The sequence below is a fragment of the Mustela nigripes genome, chromosome 13 (genome assembly GCF_022355385.1).
Source record: "Mustela nigripes isolate SB6536 chromosome 13, MUSNIG.SB6536, whole genome shotgun sequence".
NCBI classification, from domain to species: domain Eukaryota; kingdom Metazoa; phylum Chordata; class Mammalia; order Carnivora; family Mustelidae; genus Mustela; species Mustela nigripes.
In genome coordinates, this window is record NC_081569.1 from 1,388,392 (window position 1) to 1,401,679 (window position 13,288).

The following is a 13,288-nucleotide window of genomic DNA, read 5'->3' on the forward strand; positions in this document are numbered from 1 at the left end:
ATATTTTTGAGAAAAACCGTAGCTAAGTATCATTAGTGACCATGCATCTTTTTTTTTTTCCAGAATTATTTTAAGCATTGGAATTTGCATTACTAATCTTACAGTGAAGCAAAAGGTTATAATTCTTAAGATTGCAGTTTGTTTTGTAGTTGGTTTCAGACATTTTATATTACTATATTTACCAGATAACCATAAAAATGTATTTTGGGAATATGATGTTACATATTAATGTAGGAAATTGCTCTTGGGAATAATTTCATAATTTAAATTACAGTTAAATTTCATAATTTTTAAATAGTTCTTTTGAACCAGAGAGAGCATATACTTCCAAATAAATAAACTCCTGTTCCCTAGATGCAGTTTGGAAGTCTTTTAAACTTGCCAGCTTTTTATGTTTTAAAAGTGCTTTGGTAATCTTACGTACCTGTTGAAGAAAAAAATTCTTCTCCTTTTCTTTTAGTAAAAGTTACTGCCTTAGTAATCAACTTGAGGCCAGCAAGGGTGGGAGCTGATTTTCCCCCCTCATCTCCCCTGGTTGTGTTTTTATTTTTGTTTTGTTTATTTTTTTGTTTGTTTTTGTTTTGTATTGGGGTGTTTTTTTCCTACATGGATTTAGGAATAAGACTTTTGAATGGCTTCTCCCCTTAGAATAACACATGGTACATATAGATGAGGTGATTAAAATACAAGACATTGATGTGAGCAAAGCGATGGGCATATAGATGAAACTTGACAAAATCTTACTAATTGTTCAGGGACACATGGAATGGAATGAATGGTATTTTCATGAAGATGAATTTACTTTCTCTTTCACATCGCAAATGTCTTAGTGGAAGGAAAGTCGGGGTTGACAGTCTTTAGGATCGGCGAATGAGAAGGCATTCAGGAAGCCTGTGAGGACTGCACCCCGAGCGTGGCTGTTCTCGTGAAAGTGATCAGGGGGCACAGAGCCGAGATAAAGGGTATGTGGCCGCCTCTCAGAGCAGTGGAAAAGTCAAGGTTCCAGTGTGCGACTATCCAGGGGTTGTCTCGTTCCTGGTCCTTCAGCAGCTCTAAAGAAAAACTCTTAGAATCTACTCCTGTCGTGGTGTCCAAGGCCTGCAGTGTGAGCGTGAACTCTGCAGTTGGAGCCACGTGGCACCTCACGGGCAGAACCGGGTGCTGCTGCTCTGTTCACGGCACCCCCGGCATGCTTCCCTCCCCTCTCTCCAGATAGTGCCAAAAGTGAAACTCGAGGTGCAGGGAGCCTGCAGAACCTATTGACGAAGCGTTGATTTTGAAGATGAGATCGGGCAGAAAGGACACACAGCCGGGAAGAGAAGCTTCTGCGGCCGTGGAGGGTTGAGAAGGGAAGTTGTGCGGTGGTCGATTGGTCCCGGGCTCTGGTGCTCCTTGCACGTCTCTGAGCCCCCCTTTCCGCGTTCTGTGTTCGTCTGGTGCCGCGCAGGTAGAGGATGGTGCTACGAAATGAGTGAACCGTGCTGGTCAGGAAGTGCCTGCTGGTGGCACATGCACGCGGCCCTGTAGAGCCTCGCCTCTGTCCTGTTCACCCTGCCCCCGCGCTGTCACCCTGTCACTGATCTGCTTGCACATCTGTGACTGAGTGTCGCCCAGGTCACTGTATCCTGACTTGTGCTGCTGTCCTTTGCAGTGCGCCTTAAACTTGAGCTGCTGGGCTGTGGAAGGCCATGTGACGTGGCGAGGACTGAGGCCTTGCGGGGTCGGGTCCCAACTCTGTCCCTTGTCATGGCGTGTTTTTTTTTGAGCAAGTGATTTAAAACTTTTCTGTGCCTTAGTGCCTGTAATCTGGAAGGCAGACATTATCATTTGGTGTGGGATCTTGAGTGAGCGAGTCATTAATACCAGGAAAATATTGTTACTACTGAACTTCTGTTTCTTCTTCAAGAAGAGGAACACTGAGTAGTATATTCATCCTCAGAGGAGTACATTTTAAAGGCTTCAGGACTAAGTTTGGAGACCATGAAGTAAGGTATCTTTGGGCTGGTCTGGCAGGAGCCATTGCCCTGGTGGCAGAAAATCCTCAGCTGGCCTGCGTGCCGCTCCTGCTGGCTGTGCGCACCCGCCCCGCTTCCGAGTCTCGGCGGCCGCAGGTGCCGCTGGATTTTCTAGGGCTTTGCATTGAAGGTATGTAGTGAAGCTACATTAAATATGACATTTCTCGGTGACACAACACTCTTGCTTGTCTGGAGCACAAAAATGGGCTCTTGCATCAGACTTAAGTCCACGAAGGAAGAGGAAAGGAGGCGAAAATGTTTTTGGAAAAATCTTGGTGAAGGGTAGGTATATTTCCTCCGGTGTTAGGTGAAGTGATTTTTAGGCAATTTATAAAAGTCCTTACAACATTTTTACAAACACAGAGGAGCAGTGAGTGGGCCAAGCAGTGTTCCGAGTGTTGAGTTCTGTCCGTAGTGACCGCTGCGTGGTGAAGTGGGCCATCTCTGATGTTCAGGGGCCGTGGAGCGCTTTGCGATCTCGGGGCACCTTGAAGGGCGCTGGCGTGGTGGTACGTGAGTCTCAAGTGTCTCAGGAAGGACTGGCTGGCAGTTTTGTTGGGGATGTTTCTCTCTGTGGGACGATCCTCCTGACGGCTCAGAGTGGTCTGGATTTCAGCCTGATGCTCCCTCTTTATGTTTAGAAATAGTGCAGGAGCTCGGGGGTGTACCAGGAAGTAGAGACACGGTTCTGGGTGGTAGAGGAACACACTGTTCACTAGCTTCTCTTCAAGGAGCAGAACGCAGTTGGACAGATACCTGTTCTAACTAAAGACAGTCTAAAAGAATGAAAAAACCGTATGGAATTGCAAGAAGTTTATGGCCTTGGTGTCTTTTTTATGCTGCAGTGTTCTGCCTCTTCCCCATCCCCACAGCTGACGTAGGGTTGGTTCATGGAGTCGGGATCAGCCAGGTCTAGTTGGCTCGTCCGGAGGTGTTCCCGTCGCACAAGCAGGACAGGAGCTCGGAGCTGTGGGCAGTGCAGAGTGTATGAAAGGGGGGCGTCCACAGGGAGGCAGTGACTGGCCTATCTAACTTCAGTTTCCTTAACTGATTGAAAAGCAGAGCTTGGGGGTGTGATCCTGTAACCTCCCTCGTATGGATACAGCGGGAACTGAAGGAGATACCTCCTGTGAGGCCATAGCACAGGGCCTCGTGTGTGGCGACAAGAGCTGGCATCTTCAGTGAGGGCTTACGCGTACACATCTGAAGTGAGTAGCCTTCTGATCTGGTTTTTTAATTTAGGGAACAACTTTGGAGAATTTAAGACGGAATGGCCACATCTGGAAACCTAGGCCACATATCTTAAGCCAGAGGGGGAGTGGCCTCCGAGCTGGGCTGGTGGTCTGGTGGCCTGGTCACCTCTAGAGTGTGGGTGACGGCCTCTCAACCCCGCGCCCCACTGGCTCGCCGTCTGGCATCGCGCGCTCGACCCGGGGACTTGGAGCGGATCACCCGGATTTGTTCCTTTCAGGTATCTTACCTGTTCGCAGGCCACTGCCTTCTCTGTACTAGCTGCTCGGCAGAGGAGTCCGGCGGATGGCTTCTCATTGACATGTGTGCTTTGACGGGCACGGGTTTTGCTTCTTGATAGCATACCTGACCGCTCCTTGTTTCTCCTGCCATTTTTCCCTGAAACGGACCATTTTGCTTCCCATGTCATACAGCACGAACGTTTAAAGTTGCCCGAAATCCTTTTCAGAGCAACGGGAGGTCCACAAGCAATGGTGGTGACGTTCGTGACCTGCTGGCGGTGCCCTCCCTCCCATCCCAGGCTTCGGGATTCCCTGTGGTCTGCAAGTCCGCACGCAGAGCCGCTCTCACCTCCAGAGCTCTGTCCTGGGCCCGGGGGAGTCGCCACCCCGGTGAGACACGGCCTGCCGTTACCCTTCCCGCACACTCGGGACACTAAGGATGAGCCCTCGGTGACTTCTTCGCTGGCAGTTGTCCGGAATAGCGTGTGTCCTTTCAGGAGCCTCTGAGAAGAGTCTCAGAAACTGCGCGCTCTCCCTTGTGGTCCGGAAGTCGGGCGGCCCCCGGGCTCAGCGGGCGGCGGCGAGGGGTGTTCGGGGCTCTGCTGGCAGGTGGTCACGGTGTGTGGGGAGGGTGTCCCTTGTGTGCCAGCCCGCCGCTATCTGCGGCCAGTGTGGGGTCTCAGCGCGATGACGGCCACTGCCCCCAGCACATGTCACACTTCACGGGGCACAAAGGGTTCTGCAGTCATGGTCTCTCGTGCTGTCCCCGAGTCCTGCAAGTTAAAAACGACGGGTCATCACTAAACGTTAACACCAGGAACCGGAGCCCTGATCTGACCTGAAGGCGGCAGGGTCAGAGCCAGCTCCGAGATCGACCGTTCCGTCGCTTCCACTGTGCCGCGGTCCAGGGCAGGCCGCCCTGCGCGGGTGCCGCTGTCTGGCGATGACTCATTGTTCGGCCTGTCTCCCCGTGTATTTGTTAACACCACTCCACCTCCCACTCCCCTGTGTAGTGCATTCTAGCAGAAGACGGAGAATCTGCGTCGGGAGTTGCTGGCAGTCATTGGAGCATCTGTGTCTTGTTTAAAGCCCCGTGAAGGAGAGCACCAAATGTGGTTTTGGTCTGCTGCTTAGCGTTGAGTTTTTGCGGCTGATGGGGCCCATCGTCACTGTCGTTTGGTATGTCGTTGTGACACCTGTGCAGGTACCACACAGGAGGATTCCTGTCCTTACGCATGTGTTGATCACTGAGAGCAGAGCTGGCTCCTAACTTCTGGCTGACCAGGTCCTGACGGATCAGGAGGCACCACAATAACCGTATCAAGCAGGACAGCCTTGTCCAAAGAGCTGTGGCAAAAGGAAGTAAAAAGGACTCAGTGTTGGATAATTTTGCTCTCTTTCCTGATAATGTTCTAAAGCATTTTGGAAATCATTCACTTGTTCATCCAGCGTCTGTCTGAGAATTCCCCGTGTGCCTGGCGCTTGATCTAGAACTGGGACTGGCACACTATGGCCTGCAAGCCAGACACACCCTATTGGCAACCTCTTTTTGAAAACAAAAGTTCTGTTAAAACACAGCTAGGCCCATCCGTTTTTATAACGTCGGCAGCTGCTTTCTCACTACAAACGTGGAACTGAGTGGTCGTGACAGACTGTCGTAGGGTACAGCCCAAGTCATTGTCTTTAGAAAGAATGTGTAGCAACCCCTTATCGGCACTGCTGGGGATACAACCCTGAACACGCTAAGTAATTGGCATGTGTATGTAATATGTTTTTTCTTTTCTACGTCACACTCAGTCCTTACTGACCACGTTATGCACTCATTGTTGGTATTTCAGTTCATATTATAGAATGGCATTGATTCCTGTACGACACTGTCCGCTCTTTTCCTGGAGTCGGTGTGGATGTGTTTCCTTACAAGGCTTTGCCCTGAGATGAGACCCGGAGTGCTGGGCCGTGTGCCGACTGGGACCGTGGCGTGTGGCAGGGAAACGGGCATGCGGAAGACCTTGCTCTGCGGTGCGGAGTGTCAGCGACAGAGAACACGAGGAAGCGTCACCGGTAATAAGACTGAATAACGTCCATAGTTTTATGGCCTCATCCAGAAGACTCGTAAGTGAACGTGGCGTTTTCTTATTGTGAGACTCTGCAGATGAAGACCGTGGCGGTGAGCAGGACACGGGGACGCGTGCTGTCATACGGAGGCTCCGGCTGTGTGGCCCCCGCTGCTCTTGCATGGCTTGTCGGCATCGTAGCACAAACAAATAGCAAGTCCATGTCTGACCTCCGCCACAGGACCTCCAGGGTCCCCCACGGGTCTGAAGAGAAGCCCTGGGAACCTCTGACAGAGAGCACGGGCTCCAGCCCGACAGCCCGGGGCGGCTCAGCTCCGTCCCTTAACCCACTATGTGGCCTGCAGCTGTGGGCCCGACCTCTCCAGGCCTCGCTTCTCTCATCTGCGGAAGGAGGATGGCGACAGCCCCCACTTCACAGAGTAGTTCTGAGGACTCAGAGAGTGGATATGTGTGAAATTCTGCAGTGTTTGGTACAGAAAGTAGTGTACGAGTCATGTTCATAAAAGGAAATAATAAAGCCAGTTACATAAAAGGTTGTAGAGCTTCAGTGGTAACAGGGGAGGTTGAAATGTCGAGGTTGGCCTTATCATCAGAAGAAATCTGGGGGAGAGATTCATTTACAGATACTGGAAGCCGAGTGGGAGATTTGCATTAGGAGAGGAGCGTCCTGAGAAGGCTTTGGGGCAGAGCAAGAGGCGCAGTCTGCTGACCGAGTTACAAGCGTCAAGGCCAAAGAGGAGAGAATTTTGAAAAGTGGTTTTGCATGTGGCTCTTGCATATACAAAGAGCGTATTTTGTATTAGTTTTTGTGAGAAGAAAAACTAATGAAAGCCCATGAATGTGGAGCCCAGTGGGAAACTAGGAGTGAGTCCCCTCCCTGCCTTTTGCAAAGAAAGGGATTGGGTTTTGTGCAGATAATACCTGTGTCTTGATTGTTTAAGGTATGCGGTGTGGAACCTAAGTCAGTTTGAGAACATAGAATTGAGGGCAACTTAAGTTTCGTTACAGAATTACAACATTTTGTATACAGATCGCTAAGCGAAGCCCTCTCTGAGCTGACTAAATTGGAGAAGACGTCCACAGGCGTGGCGCTTGATGCTGGTGATGGTGGTTCGGTACACACACGGAGCACGCGTATGTTGTGTCCCCCGCTGGCAGACTTAGATCTCTTCCCGGACAGCAAATTCAGTTTTTTTCAGACAGGATTTATTTTTGTTTCTTGCCTTGGGGTAAATATTTGAGCACTCTGGGTTTTGTGCTAGCACGGCGGCAGGCCGCTTCGCCCGTGTGTGCGTTGCACAGACATGGCCTGCCCACCGCGTGCCAAACGTGACTCAAGCAGCAGTGAGCAAAGTGGACAAAATCCCTGTCATTACTGAGATTTTCGTCTTAGTAGGGAGAAGTAAGTGTAATTTAATAGTAAGCTAAGACTGAAATTGAGGGCGTTGAAGAAAAGTAAAACCGCAGGGCTAATGAAAGATGCTGGGGTGATTTTAAATAGAGTAATGGGAAGTAATAGGTAACGGGAAGTCCTCCCGGGCTGGGGTGATTTTAAATAGAGTAATGGGAAGTAATAGGTAACGGGAAGTCCTCCCGGAAAGGGTGGCATTTGAACAAAGACCCGAGGGAGGTGAAGGAGCCCGCTTGGAAGAATGTCTGGGGGGTGGACATCAGAAGCGCGAAGTCCTCGAGACGGGAGCAGCCCCGGTACCACCGGCGGTGTGTGAGGTCAGCCGTGGGGGAGCCGGCGATGGCGAGAGTTTGGCGTCTGCTCTGGGTCGTTGGAAAGCAGCTGGCAGATTTTGAGCCGGCCGGCAGCGTGATGGGCTTCAGATCCCGACGGGAACACAGGCTGCCGTGTTGGAAATAGGCTGCAGAGGACAAGAACAGAAGCGGGGGGACGATGTTCAAGTCACACTGTTAGTTGCCACGGAACAAAGTGCCTCAAAACTTTAATGATGTAACAACCAGCAGATGATCTCACACAGTTTGTGTCGGGAATAATGGGGAGGTGGAGCTGTGTCATTCAGGCCCTGGGTCCCCCGTGAGGTTGCAGTCCTCTGGCGATGCGGTGGGGCTGTAGGACCAGCTCCCGCGTCCACTCACACAGCTCCTGGCCAGAGGCCTCGGTGACTCGGCTGGGCCTCTCCTTGTGCATGGGGGATCGGAGCACAAGAGAGCCAGGCGCAGCCTTACCCAGTCACCGAGCGCAGGGGACAGCTTCTCAGGACTGTTAACAGTCCACAGGAGGCGCTTCCGCGGGATGACGGACCCCCCACTCGCCAGTACGCGGGGCAGACGTGCTCGGTGGCCTTCGCCTTCCTGACGGTGGGAAGCACGAGACGGCTGCGGCATCGCATGGCCGAGAGGGCACCCCAAGTGGAAGGACACGTGCTGGTTCTCAGGTCTGCCAAGACAAGCTACCTCAGACAGGAGGCTTAGTAGCCGCGCGTGTTCAGTCTCTCACGGCTTTGGAGGTGCAGAGTCCAAGCCTGGGTGTTGGCAGTGCCACGCCCCCGGAGAGGCCGTCCCCGTCTCCACATCCTGCCAGCTGCAGCCTTCCCTGGCTCGTGGCCTCCCCCCTCCAGCTCTGCGCTCCCCTCTCCAGGCGTCTGTCGCAGAACTCCTTCCGCCTCTTGCAGTTGAGGCCACCAAGGAAATCCAGGGGAAGCACCCCCTCTTAGAAGGTCGTGTTCCCAGGTTCCGGGGTGAGGACGCAGATGTGTCTGGGGACATCGTTCAGCCCAGCGCAGCAGACTGTGCCCCGTTCTGGTGAGGTGTGGAGTAGCTGGACTGCGTCTCCATTGTCAGCAGCCTGTGGACGGGTGTGACCACTTGGGAAACCGGTGCAGTGCCGGCCGAGGGCAAACACATGCGGGCTCCCCACCGTCCACACGCAGAGCGAGCCTGCGAAACCTTCTGGAAGCCAAATGGGCTGCTCTGAAGACGCTGTTTCCATGAATTCATGCGGAGGATTCTTGGGGCGTTTCTAGACCCAGAAAATCATCTCACTTGGGCTTTTCTGGTACGGCAGGACACACTGCTGACGCATGCGCGCCATAAACCAAGACGAAGTACGGGTGCTCACAGATGCGGTTCCAGGCCGTGGCGGCTGGATGCTGAGGTGCTGCGTGCGGTGGTGCGGGAAGGGGCTCAGGGGACCCCTCCCACGAGAGGGGTGCACACTACCCCTGAGACGGCTTGCTGCACAGTAAACTCTGAGTGCTGTTTCCACTTTGTGCCTTTTCTCAGAAAAGCAAAAGTCATCTTCAAATTTTTCAACGAAAACAGGTGCTGATATAGGTCTTCCGAGAAGTTGGAATGACAGGACACAAACCTTCAAAAACCGGGGAATATGTGTGTGCCCTGCGACCCGACACTCCTGGTGTGTGTGTGTATAGAGTCAGCAGGAATGCATATGTATGTCAGTCAAAAGATGCGCAGTCGTGTTCACCAGTATTTGTTGTGCTCGTGAACCGGAAAGCCCCTGATCCCTTGGCGTTAGAGCGGAGAGCAGTTCGTGCGCACAAGTGCTCTAGCGAGCAGGAAGAACGAAGGGACTGCGGTTAGACACGGTCGCCCGGCGGGAGCTCAGAAACGATGTGTATACACTGTGCAGTTCCCTTTATAAAAGTTGGGGAGCGGGAAGAGGGGTTTCAGAGCCGGCACAGTGACTTGGGAGAAAGGGGGGTACCTGGGACAGGGTGTGAGGACGCATTTGGAGAGTCCTGGTGGTGATCTGGTTCTTAGGTGGGTGCCAGTTGCAGTGTTCAGTTTGTGAAAGTTTAAGCTTTACATCCAGGACTCATATAGGGTTTGTTTTTTAATTCAATTAACTAACATACGGTGCATTGTCAGTTTCAGAGGCAGAGGTCAGTGATGCATCAGTCGTGTATAAGGCCCAGTGCTCATTACTTCAAGGGCCTTCCTTAGTATCATTCCTCACTTGTCCCTTCCGCCCCTAGCCCCCCGCCCCCACTTACATGTTTTTCTCTGTGAAAAGAATGATAAGTACTGGGAACTCTTGGGTTTGTTTTTTTCCCTGTCGAGGACATCTCACTTGGACTAATGCAGTATCTTCATTTTGATATGCACTGATTCTGATATTCCCTGAAGTTGGAGGGGTTTTAAAGGGTTACCAGATTCTAACATTCCTAAGGACTTTGAATTGCAAGTGACAGCAGCCCAGATGGAACTAAGGCAAGAGCAGTATTTGTCTTACGAAACCGGAAGTGTCACCGGAAGTCTCAAGAGGCGGAGCTGCCCTCAGCAAGGTGGATGCCAGAGTTCAGTCCACGTTTGATCTGGGCTCCTCCCTCCCTTCCCATTTTGACGTTGTTTACCCTATTTTAATTGTGTGGGGACTCTCCCTTGTGACGAGCATAGCCCCAACCCCTGAAGTAGACGTTGTCGGCCTCTTTCCCAGCAGCGCCAGTTAAGTCCAGAGAGGACCGACTGGCCCTGGAGAGGGGCGGCTAGGCGTGCCCCACACAGACGGCATGTTCTTGCCCTACAGGGGAGGTTCTTTTACCTGAAGGGAGGGAAGAACGTGCTAGGCAGACCACAACTACCCGCTTCGAGTACGGGTGTCTTCCCGGGGCAACTGCTGGGTGGCGTCACAGTTCAGGCAGCGCGGTGAGTGGCAGACTGCGTGCTGGGCAGAGGCAGGTTTGTGCTAGGAGCGGTTCTGCTGCTGTCCACATCATCGCTGCGTCTCTCTGTGTAAACCCCCCGCGAGGTGCCGGTGTGGACGAGACACGCCTTTCCCAGTCCTTTCCCTTTCTGGCGGGTAAACACATGCTTAGTTAAGAGATGAAACTTTACTAAGAGCAAATAATACTTAATGTTTACATTCAGTTTGGATGAGAGAACCGCACGGTGGAGTGCCTCTGCCGGAATCCTGTGTCGGCCTGGCCCCCCTGCCTCGCCCATGGTGATGCCCTGAAGTCACCTGCTCATTTAATGGAAAAGTGGACTTTGGGCTTGTCACCTAGTTTTTTTGTCAGCCCAAGAGCTAAGAATAGTTTTCATATTTCTAAGTGGTTGGGGGAAAAATCAGAAGAGTAACATTTTATGATGTGAAAATTCTAAGAAATGCAAATTTTTGTGGCCATAACCATAGATAGTGTTTTTGAAATTCAGCCCTGCTCATTGGTGTAAGTGCTGCTTGGCGGCTTTTGCGGGACAGCAGAGCTGAATGGATTTAACAGTGACCGTATGGCCTCTAGCCCAAAACATTTACTATCTGGTCATTCACAGGTAAATTTGACAACCCTTGATTTAAACATTCTTGGACAGAAAGCAACCGATGAGAGCCAGGCAACCTCATCTATTAGAAATGAGGAGTTACTTATTGGCTTGGAAAGAATGAATATATAGTTCCCCCCACAACACAACCCTCACGTGAGCTAGATGGCACCGGCCCAAGCCACAGCAGGGAAGACAAGCTGACCTAGGGCATATCAGGCATAAAGGAGGTTGGGGGGCACCTGAGTGACTCAGTCGGTTGAGCATCTGCCTTCAGCTTGGGTCATGATCTTAGGGTTCTGGGATCAAGCCCTGCGTCGGGCTCCCTGCTCAGCAGGGAGTCTCCTTCTGCCTCTGCCTCTCACCCTGCTCATGCTCTGTCTCTCAAATAAGTAAAATCTTGTAACAGGGAAAGGGATTGAAAAAGAAACTTAGGGTTCAGGGGGAAAGGAAGCGTCTGCTAGAGAGCACTTGAGTGATGTCCTGCTGAAGTGCCCCAGAAGGACCCGTGCTGCTTTAGGGAGAGAGCGGAGGGGGATTGAGGCAGGCAGAAGCAGACCCAGAAGAAGTAGGCCTGAGGTCAAGATGGTTGTAGGTGTTGCAGAAGCAGAGGGCCTTCACCAAGAAAGGAGCAGTGTGGTGGGGCTGGAGCCGGCTTCCAGCCGACGGGGGCGGAGGGCACCGTGCCTTCAGGAGCGGCAGAGGAAGAGAGCTGCTGAGCTCTGCCGTGTGCCAGGCTCTGTGCTTCCTGACTTCCTGGAGACGCTGTCTGACGTCATCTGGTTACACGGGCTCCGCGCACCCTCCTGGGGAGTGGAGACTTGGACAAGTTTAGGAGCGTGTCCAGGCGGTGACAGGTGAGAAACATGGCAGAGCTGGGGGTCAGACGGATGCCAGCCTGACCCCACGCAGCTCGCTTTCTAGGGAAATTGCGTTGCTTGCGGTAGATTATATCCAAGACACACCGGCTAGGTCTAGCGCTCCTTTCTGGAGCAATTCTAGAGTAACGAAAACAGAAGTAGTATGAGAACGGGGCACTTAGGAGAATGTAAGGAAATGTGTTGGGGGGAGAGGCAGCAGAACAGAAAGAAAAGACTGGTAACATGGCTGTGGAGTGTCAAGTGTCAGAACTCGGAATGGAGGAGAGAGTATGGGGCGTTTCAAAGTGAAATGCTGGGAACCCGGCGACTCGAACTCTGGGGCACCAAACAGAGGAAAGGAAGTTTAACTGGGGCATATTTGCAGTTAATAATGGAGTCTGTGTTATATCCACTCACTGCTGTTCCTTTGTCAGAATTTTAATAATTGGTCATGAACTTTCTTTGCATTCTTAAAATATTTGATCTTGAGTTTCTTATGCCAGTGAGAATGTCTTAGGTAAAAAGACTTGAAAAACAAATTTTCTCAAGAGCTTGGTTAAGCTAATTAAAGCTGCATAATATCTTGAGGTCGAATAAATGAGTGAAAATTTAAATTATCTTTAAATGAAAAGAATAAGAATTCATGAATGCTCACAGTGCTATAGCTTCAGTAGGGACAGGATGGACTCTGAAAGTCATTCTCTTTGTGTTGTAGGAGATAAAAGAAAAGACACCCAGCTGCTTCTCAGATAAGTGACCTTGGGCAAGTTATTAAATCTCGTTGAATATCAGTTCCTCGTTTTTGAAACAGGGACACCAGTAGCCCCAAGACCAACAGCACAGGTCTCCAGAGAGAAATAAACCAGGAGAAATGGTTCTTGGCCCACAGTCAGCTCTGAGTAACTGCTCAGTACCATCTTAGGGCAGAGAACATAATTGGCTCTTGTCCTGATTACAAATAGAGTGAAACCACATTTTCTGAATTTTCTGCAATTCATAGACATTTGTTTTTAAATTACACCATGCTAGTGAACTTTTCTGTTTATGTCTGATAATCTCATTCTTTACTGCCTTGACTTTGCAGCTTTATAATGCCACAGTATGGCAGTGAAGGACTTGTTCTGCCTGCTCATTCCCTTCCCTCCTGAGGGCCACACCGATGGCCCACAGAGTCCTTCCCTGCCATGAAGGCGCAGCCGTGGGCAGGCAGGACTTGGTTTTCCCACAGCTCCTCCATCTTTGCCACCGCAGATTGGGATAAACTAAGGTACCCGTTTATGATGGTGGTTCTTTTTTGTGTCTTCACGAGAAGGTACATTTTATGGCCTAAAGATGAATAAATAAGGTTGTCTTTTTTTCTTCTTTTTAAATAGCCTATGAAATTCTTTGTGCTTTTTACCTGCTAAGATAATGGTTGGTTGTTTTTTTATAAGAAAGCTCAGCGTATGACAATCATTGTTAATTTGCTGCTGTGTGGCTTGGGGAAATTGCTAGTGCTGTATGTTTTTTAATTTTATTGCTCAGAAGCAGGTATTGTGGATAAAAGCTTGGTGGTCGTATTCTAATCTGTGATTATTTTTTTAAAGAACTAGAATATTTCCCTTTTCTGGGTGCTTGTG

At 50.8% G+C, this 13,288-nt stretch overlaps 1 protein-coding gene across 8 annotated transcripts in view; it reads left to right on the forward strand.

Annotated features, from left to right (window-relative positions):
* ZFAND6 (zinc finger AN1-type containing 6) overlaps positions 1–13,288 on the forward strand; it is a 64,198-nt gene that overhangs the window by 33,184 nt on the left and 17,726 nt on the right. The window contains exon 1 of one of the 8 annotated variants that reach the window (XM_059371419.1): positions 5,577–5,599. The exons of the other annotated variants lie outside the window; for them this stretch is intronic. The gene's annotated coding sequence lies outside the window, so the exon portion shown is untranslated. Of the gene's footprint in view, positions 1–5,576; positions 5,600–13,288 lie in introns of those variants that run through there. 8 annotated transcript variants of the gene reach the window in all.